A 7,113-nucleotide genomic window follows, 5' to 3' on the forward strand; every position below is an offset into this window, starting at 1 on the left:
ATGTAAGTACGTGAGACAGATAATGTAAGTACGTGTGACAGGTGAATGTAAGTACGTGAGACAGATAATGTAAGTACGTGTGACAGATAATGTAAGTACGTGAGACAGATGAATGTTAGTACGTGTGACAGGTGAATGTAAGTACGTGTGACAGATGAATGTAAGTACGTGAGACAGATGAATGTAAGTACGTGTGACAGGTGAATGTAAGTACGTGAGACAGATAATGTAAGTACGTGTGACAGGTGAATGTAAGTACGTGTGACAGATGAATGTACGTACGTGTGACAGATAATGTTAGTACGTGAGACAGATAATGTAAGTACGTGAGACAGATAATGTAAGTACTTGTGACAGATGAATGTACGTACGTGTGACAGGTGAATGTAAGTACGTGTGACAGATGAATGTACGTACGTGTGACAGATAATGTTAGTACGTGAGACAGATAATGTAAGTACGTGAGACAGATAATGTAAGTACGTGTGACAGATAATGTAAGTACGTGTGACAGATAATGTAAGTACGTGACAGATAATGTTAGTACGTGTGACAGGTGAATGTAAGTACGTGAGACAGATAATGTAAGTACGTGAGACAGATGAATGTAAGTACGTGTGACAGATGAATGTACGTACGTGAGACAGATAATGTAAGTACGTGAGACAGATAATGTAAGTACGTGTGACAGATGAATGTAAGTACGTGTGACAGATGAATGTAAGTACGTGTGACAGATAATGTTAGTACGTGAGACAGATAATGTAAGTACTTGTGACAGATAATGTAAGTACTTGTGACAGATAATGTAAGTACGTGTGACAGGTGAATGTAAGTACGTGTGACAGATGAATGTACGTACGTGTGACAGATAATGTTAGTACGTGAGACAGATAATGTAAGTACGTGAGACAGATAATGTAAGTACGTGTGACAGATAATGTAAGTACGTGTGACAGATAATGTAAGTACGTGACAGATAATGTTAGTACGTGTGACAGGTGAATGTAAGTACGTGAGACAGATAATGTAAGTACGTGAGACAGATGAATGTAAGTACGTGTGACAGATGAATGTACGTACGTGAGACAGATAATGTAAGTACGTGAGACAGATAATGTAAGTACGTGTGACAGATAATGTAAGTACGTGAGACAGATAATGTAAGTACGTGTGACAGATAATGTAAGTACGTGTGACAGATAATGTAAGTACGTGACAGATAATGTTAGTACGTGTGACGGATGAATGTAAGTACGTGTGACAGATGAATGTAAGTACGTGAGACAGATGAATGTAAGTACGTGTGACAGGTGAATGTAAGTACGTGAGACAGATAATGTAAGTACGTGTGACAGGTGAATGTAAGTACGTGAGACAGATAATGTAAGTACGTGTGACAGATAATGTAAGTACGTGAGACAGATAATGTAAGTACGTGTGACAGATAATGTAAGTACGTGACAGATAATGTTAGTACGTGTGACAGGTGAATGTAAGTACGTGAGACAGATAATGTAAGTACGTGAGACAGGTGAATGTAAGTACGTGAGACAGATAATGTAAGTACGTGTGACAGATAATGTAAGTACGTGAGACAGATAATGTAAGTACGTGTGACAGATAATGTAAGTACGTGACAGATAATGTTAGTACGTGTGACGGATGAATGTAAGTACGTGTGACAGATGAATGTAAGTACGTGAGACAGATGAATGTAAGTACGTGTGACAGGTGAATGTAAGTACGTGAGACAGATAATGTAAGTACGTGTGACAGGTGAATGTAAGTACGTGTGACAGATGAATGTAAGTACGTGAGACAGATAATGTAAGTACGTGTGACAGATAATGTAAGTACGTGTGACAGGTGAATGTACGTACGTGTGACAGATAATGTAAGTACGTGTGACATATAATGTAAGTACGTGACAGATGAATGTAAGTACGTGAGACAGATAATGTAAGTACGTGTGACAGGTGAATGTAAGTACGTGAGACAGATAATGTAAGTACGTGTGACAGATGAATGTAAGTACGTGTGACAGGTGAATGTACGTACGTGTGACAGATAATGTAAGTACGTGAGACAGATAATGTAAGTACGTGAGACAGATAATGTAAGTACGTGTGACAGATAATGTAAGTACGTGTGACAGATGAATGTAAGTACGTGTGACAGATGAATGTAAGTACGTGTGACAGATAATGTAAGTACGTGAGACAGATAATGTAAGTACGTGAGACAGATAATGTAAGTACGTGACAGATGAATGTAAGTACGTGACAGATGAATGTAAGTACGTGTGACACATGAATGTAAGTACGTGTGACAGATAATGTAAGTACGTGTGACAGATAATGTAAGTACGTGTGACAGATAATGTAAGTACGTTTGACAGATGAATGTAAGTACGTGAGACAGATAATGTAAGTACGTGACAGATGAATGTAAGTACGTGAGACAGATAATGTAAGTACGTGACAGATGAATGTAAGTACGTGAGACAGATAATGTAAGTACGTGTGACAGATAATGTAAGTACGTGACAGATAATGTAAGTACGTGTGACAGATAATGTAAGTACGTGACAGATAATGTTAGTACGTGTGACAGATAATGTAAGTACGTGTGACAGATAATGTAAGTACGTGAGACAGATAATGTAAGTACGTGACAGATGAATGTAAGTACGTGTGACAGATGAATGTAAGTACGTGTGACACATGAATGTTAGTACGTGTGACAGGTGAATGTAAGTACGTGAGACAGATAATGTAAGTACGTGTGACAGATGAATGTACGTACGTGTGATGGATGAGTGTAAGTACGTGACACATGAATGTTAGTACGTGTGACAGATGAATGTAAGTACGTGTGACAGATGAATGTACGTACGTGTGATGGATGAGTGTTAGTTCGTGTGACAGATGAGTGTTAGTACGTTCGACAAACTGTTTCGTTGCTGATCTGGAACTTCATGTGCCAGTTGTGTAAACTGTCAGTACTTTCTGCTTTTAAACTGTTGACGAAATTTTTTCAAAGATGTTGTCAGTGACGGCCGAGCATCGATGAATGTAAGGTTACTTCGAGAAAAGGAGATATACTCATCCATGTTATTAGCAGTGTTACATGCACCTCTAAAGGTCGTTTCTAATTGTTTCATAATTTCATGACTGTCAAATCCCCTCAGATTGTGAAACATAATTACTTTGGTAAATTTGTTTCGTGAACACTGGTGTCATCACTCAATTTCAGTAATCCATTCATACAATTTTTATCAATATTTACGACTAATGGGATCTGTTCTGGTACGATGGAGTCCATTTATTTCCATGTTTTTAGGAAATCTGGGGCGGTTGGGTATCCTTGTGGTTAAAGCGTTCACCCATTTCGCCGTGATATTGCTGGAATATTACTAAAAGCGGCGTAAATCCATACTCACTCACTCACTCACTCACTCATAAGACATCGATTTTACGAAACCCACTATATCATGAGCTTGTTTTTTTTTAATCACTATCAAATAGTGATGATACCAGGTGTATGCGAAAAGGTGAGCGTATCCCGCCCCACCGGTGGCACCCGTCACAAACACATGCAAAGGCAAGTCAATTGTTCACCTGAAAAACACGAGAACATGTAGTAAGTCAAAACAGGATCATTTTCGTCACTGATGCGGCACGTTTGGAAACGTCCTCCACATGTCTGCCATAAACGCTTATGAAAGATTTACTCATGCATTGTTGTAGCGACGATGAAACAACGTTTGAGCAAGAGTCGTATGGTGGTCTTTGGTAACTTGATAGAAAGAACATGTTCGATTGTATCTCAAAAGTAGTGAAATCTAGACATCAAAGACTGCAGCTGTTGAATATTTCTTGACATTAAGGGAAAGTTGACAATTGGAAAGTTGAAGACATCCGTCTCGTCATACAGTCTTGTGGAGAGTGTTTAGTCACTCTGAATCTTTATACACAGATCTTAATATGAAACAGACGAGGCGGTCTCCCTGGTCGGCTTTATTCTAGTTCAGGTGGGTAAAATGATTAAATGTGACATAATTACACACAAAAGGACCCTTCTCTGAAAGAAATTACGGCACCAATGCGGACTCTGTCTTGACAAGTATCGCTTCAATTCATGTATCTAAGCACGGAGCAAGGGCCATAACTCTGTTTTTAAAACAAATAAAGGTCACCAATTTGCGAACTCAGTCTTGACAAGTATTTCTCCGATAAGCATGCACACTCTTATTCAGGTAACTTCAGTAGTTCCTGAGAAAACTTGTCCCCGTTTGACGCAATATGCACCAAGTTAAAAAACACAGAGCAAGGACTATAACTCTCAAAAAGTGCATTTAAGACACTAACTCACTTAGATCATGACCAGTGATAGACGTGTGTAAATTTCATTTCTCTAACTTAAAACGTTTTGTGAAAAAAAGGAGGAGCCTGTTTTGAGACCAACTACTATCTCCACATTTAAACTGAATTTGTTTCTAAATACGGCTACGTGATGGCCATATTGGAAATTCGATTCGACTTGAACAAATTCAGGTGTTATTATTGGTTGGAAGAGGCGTGTGGAGTTTCTGCTGTATTGGTTTCAATGTCAAAGTCAAGGTCATGATTAAATATATAAAGGATATTATACGAGCGTTCATGTTATACTATGTTTACGACACGAGTGTCTATATTGCGGTTTTTCCCGAGCGAGAGAGAAAGAAATACTGGAATTTAGGCACGAGAGTGATGGCTCCCTGACGGTCATGTTAAGATTCCAATGTTGATGTACTGAACAAACTTGAATTCCTATGTTTGTTTATTTGTTTGTTTTTTTAATGCCACATTTAGCATTATTCCAGACCAGACTATCCAGTGATTGACATCATGTGCATCGATCCTACGCAAATCGGGTCTGCAAGTTTGTCGCCTGTTATAAGCATAGTCGCCTGTTAAGACAAGCACGGGTTGCTGATGACCAATTTTTAACCCGGATCTTCACACGTCCCATATAGAGATAACCAGATACATCCACTTAGTCACCAGATGACACCGGCTACCGGATGGCAGTGCTCTTTGCCCTCTGTCCTCTTGGCTTCATTTCCGATCATGTCCTTGATATTCCGTTACGTATACAATGACCTACAATATAGTAGTGAGTGAGTGAGTATGTTTTTACGCCGCTTTTAGCAATATTCCAGCAATATCACGGCGGGGGACACCAGAAATAGGCTTCACACATTGTACCCATGTCGGGAATCGAACCCGGGTCTTCGGCGTGACGAGCGAACGCTTTAACCACTGGGCTACCCGACCGCCCCTACAATATAGTATGGTCAAGCTGACACATCAATCTGTTTTGATGTCATTGATCTGGATCCAGTGAAGTCTTCCTAAAAGATAATTGTTGTTTGTTTAACGATGCAATGTGCAACATTTCAGCTCATAAATGTAAATTATCCAGTCTTAACCAGACAACCCAGTAATTGATATTATGAGCTACGATCCACGGCGTCGGAGTAATTAACAAATGTTTGTTTGTTGTTGAAAGCCCCACTCAGCAATATTCTAGATATATGACGGCGGTCTGTAAATAATCGCGTATTGACCAGACAATCAAGTGATTGATATCATGAGCACATCCGTAAAGATCCGAAATAAGTCTTCAGCAACCCATGCTTACCGGAAAGGGCTTTTATGCTTGTCGTAAGAGGCGACTAACGGGATCGGGTAGTCAGGCTTGCTGACTTGGTTAAGGCATGTCATTGTATCCCAATTGCATGGTTGGATGCTCATGTAATCAATCACTGGAATGTCTGGTCCAAATTGATTATCTACAGACATCATCTTGTCAGTACTGAGTGAAGCCACTGTCACAGAAGACGATATCCCTCTCATAATTGAGAGATGCCATTAGAACGTATGTCGACATGACCCAAACTGAAACAATTTCATCCCCATAGATAGCAACGAAGAACCGGACATTCACTGGAAGTCGATCACATCGTCAATATTATCAGCAACCAATCAAGCCACACAAATGACGTAGACACGGATGTTGTAGTTCCGACATGTTGGTAACGCCAGAAATGCCTGAGTGATTTGGTTCCGTATTAGACACCGCCTGTCCTGACCTCGATCTCCACCTCCGCTTTTAACATTATTCCAGTTATATCACGGCGTGTCAGCTTAATGTGGGAGGAAAGCCCGAAGTGATGCAGGTCTCAGACGTTTACCACTTCGGTGAAACCCACGAGCACGGGTTTGGTGCTAATAAACCTAGAAACATAGTTGGGGCGAACCGGGATTCGAACCCACCATCATAGGTTTCTGGCGTGCCCAAGGGACGCAACTCTGCACAGCGAATCGCGGCGCCTTAGACGACTGGGCCACCCGTGACCCCTCCACCCGAAGAACACGACCACTGCCAATTATGCAGTAAGACAGAGTAATAAACGATTTATGAAAGAAGTGTACATGTTGGTTGTATTGAAATCTGGCAGCGTGTGTTAAAGAGACTATGCAGCTTAGGAAAAACATATTGTGACAACATAATTGTTGCTGCTGTAACATGGGACGATGGCTCAAGTGAATGCTGAAATAAACTACGATGACATATAATAAAGTAAAAAAAAAACATTTTCGTTCATCTTTTTTGTTTACTATTGTCTAACGCCGCACTATTCAAATTTCAGTGATCTACGTTTATAACGAACACGCTTATAACGAACTGACCGATATGACGAACTTATGTTTAGTCCGGGCCATTTGTTGTATACAGTAAACTACGGTTATAACGAACTCAAAGGGACCACTATTTTAGTTCGTAATAACCGTAGTTCGTTATAAGCATATGTACAGTACATACACAACAAATGGCCGGGACTAAAAAATATGTTTGTTATATCGTTCAGTTCGTTATAAGCGTGTTCGTTATAAACATAGTTTACTGTACATGTGTATATGCTTATAACGAACTACGGTTTCTACGAACTAAAATTAGTGGTCCATTTGAGTTCGGTAATACCGTAGTTAACTGTATATTAGCTGCCTGTAAATAATCGTGTTTGAACCAGACAAACCAGTGATATATTGTTATCGGAGTACG

Source organism: Haliotis rufescens, unplaced genomic scaffold (genome assembly GCF_023055435.1).
Source record: "Haliotis rufescens isolate VD_foot unplaced genomic scaffold, xgHalRufe1.0.p SCAF_8, whole genome shotgun sequence".
Classification (NCBI taxonomy): Eukaryota; Metazoa; Mollusca; class Gastropoda; order Lepetellida; family Haliotidae; genus Haliotis; species Haliotis rufescens.